Raw genomic sequence first — 12,206 nt, forward strand, 5'->3', positions numbered from 1 at the left:
TTAACAGAGAGCCAGCTAGCTTAGCTACACCGCCTGTGTAGATGGCGTTGTCACATGAACTTTCTCATCGTTGTAGCTGTACACGCCAGGCGCTCAGGCGCCAAAGCATGCAGCAATGTTTTATTCTGGTCTCAGAATGGCTCAGTACTTCTGTTTGCTCTCCATCCACCCATTCTCTTCTGCTTAAGGGTCGTGGAGCCCATGCAATCTGCCATATGGTAGCTGTTTGTTCTGCTTACCTGAAATGATTTCTGTCACAGTCACATCTTTTCCTTCGGAGAGACGAATTATAGCAAACAAACTGCATAAAGCACAGGTTTATTTGGCTCACACAATGATCCCTCTTTGTGACTTCTCCTTCCAACTATTTTGACTTCAAAAAGAAAACTACAGAGGATCATTATTGCTGATAGTGTTATCATTACTGTATTATACCTCTCTGTAATAAGTTGTACTGGAGTCGACCTGTGCTGACAGATAAGTGTGATTTGTGTCCCTCACAGGCCACGGTAAGCCCTTTTCCATTTTTCAGAGTTTATATGACAGGAGAGACTTAATACGTCTTTATTCAGTCATGTAGCACAGAGCAGATACCACCCCCACAGCCCTGATTGTTCTCTGTTTCATTTCCAGCCATTAATGGCCCGGGGCCAGACGTTTGAATCTGTATGCACTCAGATTATTTGTAGTGTTTGCACAGCAGTAACACAAAGCCCGCCGATTCTCTGCTCCAACTGAAGACCACAATGACTCAACTGTTAGTCTCACCCACCACTATCAGCAAGGCAACAGAGTCACAGTCAACTTTGTTAGTTTTTTAGTAACAAGAAGGAATCGGTGGTAAAACTAAATTAAATGCTGAGCCATGAAAAAGAAAATAATTAGATGTTATAAACATTCTAAAAGCCTATTTACACAATTGCAGTCTATGTACTTTACAGTGCAACAAGAGGGATGCAGAGGACTTCTGCTTACAGTCAATCAGACAACTAATAACAGCTGTAGTATGAATCTGTCATAATTCAGTGAAATTTGCTGAGCAGCTAACTATTCATCAGGATATCAGAATATTTGGTTATGATTGTCAGGCTCACGTGCAGCCCTGTGTCACATTACAGCTTTATCATGTGGAAGGAGTGGAGCTGCACAACAGTTTAAACATAATTTTGTGTTTTGCAAAAATATTGTACTAAAGTAAAATATGTAATCCTGCTTATACAGTTCCGATTGAAAGTTTAAGACCACTTGAAAAATGGCAAAAAACATAATTTGCATGGTTGGATCTTAACAAGGTTCAAAGTAGAGCTTCAATATGCAACAAGAAGAAATGGGAGTGACACAGAACATTTTTTGAGCATGCAGTTTAATGAAAACAACACTTAAACTACAACAGATTTTACAGCTGATCAAAAGTTTAGGACCACACTGCCAAAAAAAACCCTGTAAACCCCCCAAAACAGAAATCAAAGTTCCAAACATGAACTCAGTAATGAGTAGCTCCACCGTTACTGTTCCCAAAGTTGTTGATGCAAGCATTGTCATGAGGTGAGTGGGAACATTTCTCTAAATGGTGAAGACGGCCGCATGAAGGGCATCTACTGTTTGGAACTGTTGTCCATTTTTGTAAACGTCCCTTGCCATCCATCCCCAAATGTTCTCAATTGAATTTAGTCAGGGGAACAAGCAGGATGGTCCAAAAGAGTGATATTATTGACATGGAAGAAGTCTTTTGTCCTGCGGGCATTGTGTACTGTAGCGTTGTCCTGCTGAAAAACCCAGAGGTTACCACACAGGTGAGGGTCGTGAGGACATGCTCTCTGCAACATCTGGACATAGCCAGGGGCCGTTTGATTCCCCTGCACCTCCTGAAGCTCCATTGTTCCACTGAAGGAAAAAGCACCTGTAAAATGTTCTCATTATGTAAAAATCAAACACATTATTGGATTTTTATTACCCATGTATTGCTGGGCAGCTTGAACTATATTACTGTTATTTATCACAAACAATGATGGTTTAGGCAACAAAGGACTCTTTGACTCTGCTCACATTAGATCTCTGGTTCACTCTTGTTTTATTCACTTTTTACCAAGCTGAGTTCCTCTGTGTCAGGCTCTGAGGTGGAGATTATTATTGGTGCCTTTATTTCATCACATCTGGATTATAGTTAATCACTGTGTTGTCTTTACCAACCTCCCAGGTTGTTCAGAGTGCTCACATTCAGACTTGCTGCCCATCAACCCCACTTTAAGATTCTGCTATCGACTTTCAGACCTCTGCATGGACAATCACCAGAGTACATCAATGAGCTTTTACATCCAAACCTCCTCAGCAGGTCACTGAGGTCACGTGATCAGTGTCTCAGATCTGTGGATTAAACAGAAAGTGTTATCGAAATGTTTTACTGAATTCTGGGTTTGGCTGAAGGTCTGTGAGCTCTGTCCTCAGATTTGTTTTTACCCTTCAGGAAAAATCATATTTGCAATAAGAGAAATGTTAAAAATGAAGAGACTGGATGTACAGGATCAGAAACACACACATATGCACTCACCACAGAGGCTCAGTGCTGGCTGAGGCCCAAAGGCCTGAACCCACAGGCAAAGAAAGGGGGGGCAGCCCACGATCTGGGCACATGGAGGGTGTGTGTGTGTGTTGCACTGACAGAGAGGAGGGACAGTGCAAGAAGTGGGTGGAGATGAGATCCTGAGGGAGTGCTGAGGTGTGTGTCTGGTGCAGATCCTCTGAAGGCGCTCAGGCTGAGACTCACTCCTGTAACTCTGCATGTTTGTACACTCGTCTTCTTTTTCTCATGAACTTTGCACCAAACTGTGATGGGAGGACGACGGCTGTCGCCGTGCGAGCAAAGGATTTCTTTTAAAGTTTCCGAAGCGTGACGGGAGAGGAGAAAGAGGAATTCCTGGAAAAGACGTCTAACTGGACGTCAGGTAAGGTTTCCACGCTGCTTGCTGTTTATTGTGAAGAATAATACCACTATTTAGCACCTCAGTGTCACAAAACAATAGTCAGGAGGAGCTTTAAACAGGACAGAGGAGCTGAAAACTACATGAAGCTCACATGTGAGAAAAGTTCAGTTTTTGCTTCAGTTTTAAAGCACATGTAGGTTTTCTCCGAGGGCAGCATCTCTCCTTGGGAGGATGTCTGAGGTTTAACACAGAGAATAAATGACACGTTTTAGAAAAGAGATGAAAGTGTGAGTGTGTGAAGTGTGTGATCTGACAGGTTTCGCTCCGAGCGTTTGTATGGGAGGAGAGTGAAGGAGCACATGTCAGCGCATGCAGGCTGACGTCCTGAGCTTCAGCCAAAGTTTCTCGGCCTTGTCTTCATATTTGTCCTCAAGCTGATTTACTGTATGAGCAGTTAAATCAGCCTCTGCAGTGCGCTAATAATTTGATGGTTTTGAAATAAGGGTTAGAAGGCGCTGAGGTGCTCCCGTATCCGCCTGCAGGGTCTGCCTGCAAACTGAGTCATGGTGTTTGAAACCGATGGAGGCGAGATAACCTTTAAGGACAAAAACACATAACTTCTCTAAAAGCACACTTTCCCTTTTGCCCTGAACCTGGCTTGACCTCACAGAGTCTGTGTTGTGTCCAGTTGTAATTTGGCTGCCGTGACCCTGGAGAACAGCTGTATCTCCTTCTTGTTCTTCTTCTTCTTTTGTTCGATGCCTTAGCGGATTTGGAACAGCAGCTTGTCTGCCCGTTCTCTGGTCGGCATGTTTGACTTGGTAAGGATTTTACCCTGGATACACCTGGAGCCAGGCCGGCACATGCTGTATGTTAGCTGGTGATCCCGTCAGAGGTGGAGTAACCAGATGCCACATCTCTGATGGGATGTAATAGATTTACTAGAAATCTAGTAAATGGAGTTTCGTGTTTTTTAGGAGTGGATGTTCTGCTGGTATTTCAAAGCCAAGCGCTCCGTCTGGACCAATGGGTCATTTCTCCAGGGCCATTTAATGACAGCGTTGATAACACGGTTGTAATGACTTGTTGAGATAAAGACGTAGCTGGAAGGGTGGCTGAAACTACCCGCCATAAATGAGAGATGGATGGTTAGCTGGGAGCTATTAGTCCAGCCTGCTGGGCTCTTGATGGGACTGAGCTAATGTCTCACAGAAGATTACACAGGATCAAAAACCAGTGCTGAGAGGGCAAAATGAGGTTACATGCACCCTGATTCAAACACACACATGCCTACCAGAGCAGCGACACACTTCTCCTCCTCTTCCTCACCGAGTCCGAACGAGCCTGATTGACTGATAGCTGCTGCCTGTTAGCATCCTGTGGAACTTCTGTAAATACAGTGCTGTGAGGCAAGAGTGACCCTGTGTGATTTAAACAGTCCCGCAACCTCACATCACATGACTCATACCTTCACACAGTGGCTTCGTACCTGTTCAGGTGATCTGTTTTGGTAAACGCTGGGTGCAAAGGGGTTAAAAATGTCTCTCACAGCCACTGTAACACACACACACACACACACACACACACACACACACACACACACACACACACACACACACACACACACACACATATCTGTGACGTGAGAGTTTTTATGAGGGCCTTCAGTGGTGCAGCGCCACATCTCTCACAGATGCTCCACCAGTAAAAGCTTTGATTGTAAAACAGAGCTCGAACAGAGTTTAACAGCAGCATGTAAAAGCTGTGGCTGTCGGGCGTGGGTGGGAGGGGAGCTGCTCCTAAACAAGGAAAAATGTCTTATTTTGATCACAGATGTCGTTAGTCTGCAGACGGAAAAGGACATGAAGGAAAAACGTGTGATTGTGCAACGCTGCAGTAACGTTCAGTTTAAAGGAAAAAAAACAGGTTAGTGTACTTGGGGCAGATTTTTGGCAAATTAAATAAAAGTGCACACAGTGATTTTTGAGTCATTAGGACAGCAGATAGCTGAAAAAAACTCTGAAAATTGCAGGTACTACTATAGTTTAGTCAGACTTTTCTCCAAAGGTTCATTCTGTTCATCTGGACGTAGCGTTTTGTGGGAGAAACGTTTCGTCACTCATCCAAGTGACTTCTTCAGTCTCAGCTGACTGCAGGTTTCCCCAATCCCCAAAACAGTACATGTGCATAATGACTGAAACCAGCCCACTGAAGGAACAATGGGCTGGGAGGTCACCTTCATCATAATTATGCAAATTCTCATGACCATTGATCAACAACCACTGATCAATGACCACTGATCAATGACCACTGATCAATGACCATGAGTACCATTCACAGAGAGTTGGGGAATGGCTGCAATCACAGCACTGTAAGATGGTGAAAGATGTACCCTTAGGCCCCCTCCTCGATTCAGAGATGGTCTTTCCCTTTTCACGTAAATGGCCTCCTTGACTCTCCTGGACAGATGTACATATGTGTACATCCTGGACAGCCTGCCTTTTGAATGCAAAATAATGCATTCTGGGTAAACTTTGAGGGGTCGTGTTCAGTGGGATAGGTGTCTGAAAAAGGTTCATTTTTACCAACACATGATAGCAGCTGTTATCCATGAACCCTCATTAAGTTGCGAAGGCTCAAAAATAAAAATAAAACCTTCAAAGGCTCCAAACAGTAAAAAGATTTGGAGGTAAAAGTTTGCATGGCTTCATTAAATATGTTAAAGATAGTGTAGGTCAGGTGGGGAAGCTCTGGTTGATTTATCAATCTTTGAACTTCTCTGGCCGTGTCAGCGCACTGTGACCACACGTGTGTGTGTGTACTTGAATAAAGCTCATTTGATTTGGTGGACACACACAGCCCAGTTTGACGTTGCATGATCCTGACCACTAAAACCAGAAAAACCTCTGAAAATGTTAACATTTAATAAACCACCAGTTATAAAACTGAACAGTAGAGCTCAGATTTTCCACATCCAGCCTGTTTAGTGTCTCTCTCACAGAAAACTGTCTCCGCGCAGCAGGCCAGGCCACCTTACTTTGCCCGGTATGGCAGGCCGAGGCTGATGTCCGGACCGCAGCTCTCATCTGCCTTTGGTCACGATCACCTATGACTCAGAACGGTGAGGAGTCCCACGTGTACGCTGAACCGGGGAAGATTGGACGTTTCTCTTTGAAACCCCCTGCTGAGGTTAGCGTCTCTGCTTTTGTTGTAGAGCAGAGCTCAGAGTAAAGGTCGGACACATTTCTGATCAAACCCAGAACATTAAATCATTTCACTCACTCTTTCCTCAACTCCTTATTTCTGACGGACTCTCCGTTTGAGGTTTCACTCACAGATGTCGGTCATCGAGGCCGGGTTAAGTCCTACCACACTGTAACTCACTCAGATATAACCGTTCAGCTAAAGGCCTCCACGCTCCAGCTTCACTCTGGGTGTGAATGGGGTTAGTTTGGAGGCCATGACCTTTCCAGACAGAGGTCACCATTGTAGCCTCACCCTGACGAAATCCAGCATCTGAATTTCAGCTGTGAAAGCTGCTTAAAGGGCTTAACATCTGCTTTTTAAGTTAAACACACCCCAGAAAGGCCCAGACTGCTGATTTTCATCAGATTACTGTGAGGAAGCTGGACTTTCAGCTCAAATAAAAAAACAAGCTGCCCTGCCACGAAGCTCACAGAGTAACGTTACTCTCAGCCTCATTATAAAGTCCCCCTAATAAAGCCCCGAAGCACTAATTTATATATGAGAACAGGTGAATAATTTGGGATGGTGACTGGAGCTGACCGTGCAGGGGTCAGGGGTCACAGTCATTGAGCTCTGCTAACGATCACGCAGGAAAAAAGCTATAAAGCGAGAGCAGAGCTGTGAGGCAGCTTCCATCAAAAAGAAGAAGTCATGGGGGTGGGGAGTCAGTCAGTCATACCTCCGACTGGCAGATGCCCAAGAGCCCGATTTTAATTGGTACCTGGAAGTAGGAGCGCATACAAGAGCAGCTGTCTGTTCTTATTTGAGTATTTTTTCACTTCATACCTCAACAGCCCTCAAACAGCGGAGCACGTTTCACTTCTCCTGTGAAGGTCCAAAAACACTCTGCAGACCTCTGGCTGTAAAAGAAAAAAGCTGACTGACACTTAACACCATGTAGAGTTTAAAGCCCTCCTAACCTGACACGTGGAGCCATCCTGCACCTGGTTGGTCCCTGAACTTAACCCGAGGTCTTTACAGATCTACGTGATGGAGGGATCTCTGTTCTGGTTTTGTCCTCTGAGGAATAAATCCAGTTGACCAAATGTGTCACACTGACAGAGTCTGCACTGTGTGCTGGTAGAGTCTCGATCAGTCGGACTGTTTCAGGAAACTGAGATGTCTGAATAGCAGAGAGGATGCAGGTGAAAGACAGAATCGCGTGTAAAGACGGGGCATGACTTCATGAGAAAACACAGCGTATGTATGAAAGCACCAATAATGCTGCACGTTACTGAGACAGCAAACAGATAAACTGCAGCTGCACGTGGCCGACAGGGTGGCTGTGGAAGTTCTGCCTTGTTGATAATCACTGATCACTGTGGGGTTGGCTGGTATTCGCTCTTCTTCATAGTCAGTTTCAAGTTCCAACAGGTTTGGCTTCATTGAATCCAACATTACAGTTAGGACTAGCTTTGCAGCGTCTGAGTGTCGGCCTCATTCTGGGCCACAGTCCAAGCTTCTGGAGGTTTATTTAAAGTCATGAGCCAGTGGTCGCTCTGCTGTCTGCTGCTTCATGAATGTAAACGTGAACCAAGCTGCACATTTTCACTTTTCAGAACAGTTAATCAATAATAACCTATGGTTTTTCCCTGATTGTTGGGGTTCTCTCTGCATTACTCTAGGTCTTTACCCACAGAATAACGTACTTTGGTGCAACTGCTGTTGTGATTGAAATAAAACTGAATTGAACTGAAACTGCCAGCCAGAGTCGGCGAGAGCCTTTCCCGTCATCTGTCCATCCACGACTAACAACAATCACTCTCGGCGATGGTCATGTTCGAGATGGTGTTCGTCATTTTTACAGCAGTAGCCTGTGAACTGTGACAGATCCATACCTGGACGATTCCTCTGAAATCACCTCACTAATCTGTCTGAGATGAGCCTGTAGGTGTTTTCGCATCAGAAACTATGAAATGATTGTGTGAGGGACACACACTGTGCATAGATGTTCTGCAAACAGCAGGCATTTCAAATGGCTGCTGACAATTTGCAAACAGTGCACCAATACAGGGATTAGCGGGGATTATAATGGACAACTCTTCAGGATTAATAAGAAGACCTTGAATCCCCTCTGAGGAAACTGGACCTGGCGTCGATGTTATTTTAAATGTAACTTATGATTCATGAGACATCTTCTTGTTTCATGTGCTGCGCTCTGATTGCTGTTCTTCATCAATTTTAAAACTCTTTCCATCATTAAGCTGCAACGATGTGCTGCAGAGCTGCACGTGTCACAGAGCATAAAGCGACCTTTCGTCTGAAGGCGAGCAGCTGCTGGAGCACCTCATTGTCAAATTTGACATTTGGGGCTGATTTTTCTCTTAAAGGAGGAGGAAGACATTCTTTACGCTTTGCAGTCATCAGATCTTAGGTGTTTTTTTCACCTTAAAACAAAAATGAGTACTTAATAAAGTGGCAGCGGGCGAAGCCTCCCCATCCATCACGGTCCGGCGCTGCAGCCCAGACTCATTACTGTGTGAGATTGTCCCAGTGTAACGACCCTCTGTTGTTCTTTTTAATGGCTACCAAGGAAATTGAACTCTGCAATTATGCAAATGAAGATGAAAGTCTGAAAGTAAGTTGAGTTTCTGGCAGAGGAAAACATGCCGCCGTGCCTCGGCCCAGACGACTGAGCGCATTAAAGGATAAAAACTTCAAACCGCATTCTTAGTGTTTGTGTGGCTTCAGAAGAAAAAGGCCGCCACGTTACCGGCTCACTGATGTGCAGCTGTGGGCATGCTGGGACACTGGGTGATTAGTGTCAGTAAGTGATTTGTACTCAGCTAATTACTGATTGGTGGCACAGGTGAAATAACGTGAGCCAATCAGGCTTAAGCTTCAGTTTGAACTGTCTCCAGCTTCCTGACTGAGCTTTCGGCTGTGCCGAGTTTGCTCTGCACAGAGCTCAGCTGTTTGTCAATAATAAGAACGATCATTTTTAGCTTTAACACAGCGGTTGCTTTGTGAAGCTTTCACTGATTTCTCATCCTGAATTTGTGCACTTGTCATGGCCTCGTATTTATATGTAAACAAGTACAACATAAATCAGGTAAAAACTGCTGATGGGAACTGTTCTCAGACTTAAATACATGGTTTTGTGTATATTTCTGAACCTGCATCCTGTCGGGGTCTCAGCAGGACAAACCTCCGACCTGCTGAGCCTCTCTGTCCGTTTCCTCCGTGCGCCATTAGCAGATGTCCCACACCTGGACCGAACAGGTCGACTCACCATAACCAACACTGGATCCAGCTTTTAGATACGGGATGGCAGTGATAGGTTTGTCTGAACTTTGTGTCTGTTTAAACTTCCTGGATGAATTAACAAACCTCCACGGGAGCTCTAATATCTAACTTTACTTATGTTAATTGAACACTAGAAATGATCGTAGGTCTGCTTATTATGGGCCTAAAGTCAGCTAAAAAGGCTCCCGTGCTGTGCATGCAGTGAGACTAAAGCTCTATGTGTACCTGGGTTTGTAGTATAAATGGATGATTTAGCTGTTAGAGAAATAAATAAAACACTGTTTTCATTTATGGAAGTGAACCTCAGCTCTGTGAAACACCTACACCTCAGCAACTCCTTTATGTGAAGACTGGGATATTAAATTTCAGGGCCCTCGTCTCTGCTCGCTTTTTTCAGAATGGGGGTGTAATCACTGACAAAAAGCAGGAAGTGGGTTGGTGGGATTAATACACTCACAGAGGGAGCAGGAGGAAGAATAATGCCAGATAGTTTCCAGTGACAAAAGGAAAACCCTGAGATCCTTTCACTCGCTCTGCGTTTCACTGCAGTTTCCTGGAGGAGAAGCTTTTGTACAAACATATGGCCGTAATTATTGTGCTCTTCAGGCTGAAACAATGTGCCCTGCCCTCCTGTTATAAAATACCCTCAGGTTTTCACAGCCAGACTGGCAGCTCTGCGGATCCATGATTCAACTTGTTGCAGGAGTCGTCACACAGGAAACAAACTACTACCTTCACGCTCAGTGAAGTGACTCATGTTCAGCTCCTCGTAGCATGGATGAGTAAGAACATAAGAGCAAAAGGCTTAATTTATAATAAAACTGAACTAGACAGAGCAGGCTGGAGGAGGGTTCCACTTTATGCAGGAAGTCAGACTATAAGAATAAACCATTTTTAGAAACGTATCACTTTTCAAAGCAAAACGAGGCCTGAAAAAGAGAAAAGTGTGACGTATTTCAAGGATGAGGCCTCATGTAGTTTTTTTCTTTCCTTGAACAGATGAGTCAGATTTAATTTTTAATTTAATTTTTAATTTTGAATGAGTCTGAGACGGTCATGATCAGTTCAGGAGGAGATAATCTCCATGTGAGGACACTTTGTTCCTCTCACGCTCCCTCTGCCCAGTATATCTGGATTTTTTTCCAGAGGCCTGTGGCAGTTCTATGAATCCAGATTCAGTGATAAGACCCGCCAGCTTCCTTGTGTCTGATGGTGTGGAGGAAGTCATCTGGTTTCAGGAACTGTTTACTCTGACATGCAGCTGAAACCTTTAACTGAGTTTTCTACAAAATGCCCTCAAAGTGGATCTCTTATTTCTTTCTATGACTTTTCCAAAGCAGCTTTGCATGATTAATAGTTCAAAATAATCCTTCTTTGTGCCCCACAGCTCCTCCTCATTATTAATAAAGCTCTTTCAGCTCTGATTGGCTGCCCCCTGCTAACAGAAGTTTTAAACAGCAGGTAGGTGACGAGACCACATTAGAGAAACCTGCTCTATGTGACATCATCCAGAGCTTGGAGTGATAAAATGAGTGTTTGTATTACAGCACATCATCAGAAACATGTTAACGTCAGCATGAACCACTGGGACTCAGAGTTTTTTACATGAATGCAAATTATTCCGATTTTAAATCGGCGTGTTGAAAGGTTGCCCAGTTTGAGTTTTAAGAAGTGTTTGTGTCAGTTTAACTGAGCAAACGTTGTTGATCAATTGATTTTTTTTTTGCTTTATACTGTGTTGCCAGGAAGTTTACATCTGATAAAATGCGAGGAAATTTAAGATGAAATGAAAAGATTATGCTAAAAATAAAAACCGAGACACAGCAAAGTCGAGAAAAAATAACAAAGATCTTAAAGATTGCTGAAAAAATGTACCAGCATGCACAACTGTGTTGAACTTAGCACTGCAGATAAGATGCACATCAGGCCTCTGTGCTAAAAGTGCTGAACAGAGGCGGCGACCATTAAAGACAGGAAGCTGTCTTTGACCCCATCCAGCTCGCACTGACTGACGGGGCGGGACCAGGATGCAGATGCTGCTCTGTTTGAACCCTGAGCCATAGGGGTGATGTGGAAATGTAAGCCATGCATTTGTTTGTGCCCCAAAATGAGGTCTGAGGGGGAAGCGCTGAGCTCACTGAACGGACAGTTTGCCATTTCCTGTGCAATGGGGCCGTTTGCTTTCAGAGCAGATCATCTCTCACATTCCTTTAAGTGATTTTCGCTCAAGTTCTGCTAGGATTTTGAATCCACATGGAATTAAATTGTACCTGAGGTGTTCTTACTGATCAAAGAGCTGAGAACTTGTGGTCCTCCTCATGCATTTGCCCTTCTCCCTGACCTGCGCTTCTGTGAAGGATGACATGTATTCCTTCATTTCCTTTGCCTGTAAATTTCAACCAAAAGCACTCCGTGTGTTTTTTAAACCTTAGTCTGTTAGAAATAAGACAGCTTAAATCATCAGCCCAGAATTCACTGCAGATCCAGCGTGCACGCTATCCTTCGCAGGTCAAAATGTATGTTAAACATTTACAGTTTATGGCATCCTAAGGCCCACACAGTGGTCCGTTTATCCAGTGTTTGATAAAACAGAGCACCAGCGCCACTGCAGCCCTCTGAGCAGTGTGTATGAACGCGTGCTGATGAAACAAATCATCCTGATTTGTGAGGTTCATTACAGGCCGGCTCAAAGCTCATTAGATTCAAATGGATTTCATAATGTTTTCCAGTTTCCCAGCGAAGGTCGAATCCATCTTCGTCTCCCTGCTTTGGTCCTTTTTATTTCACCACTAG

General features: G+C 44.2%; 1 protein-coding gene across 1 annotated transcript in view; it reads left to right on the forward strand.

The window, feature by feature from the left end:
- Positions 1 to 2,669: 2,669 nt before the first annotated feature.
- Positions 2,670 to 12,206, forward strand: part of fat2 (FAT atypical cadherin 2) — a 98,865-nt gene continuing 89,328 nt past the window's right edge. Inside the window, exon 1 of the mRNA XM_026185187.1 lies at positions 2,670 to 2,942. The gene's annotated coding sequence lies outside the window, so the exon portion shown is untranslated. The remainder of the gene's footprint in view (positions 2,943 to 12,206) is intronic.

This window comes from Astatotilapia calliptera, chromosome 2 (genome assembly GCF_900246225.1).
Source record: "Astatotilapia calliptera chromosome 2, fAstCal1.2, whole genome shotgun sequence".
NCBI classification, from domain to species: Eukaryota; Metazoa; Chordata; class Actinopteri; order Cichliformes; family Cichlidae; genus Astatotilapia; species Astatotilapia calliptera.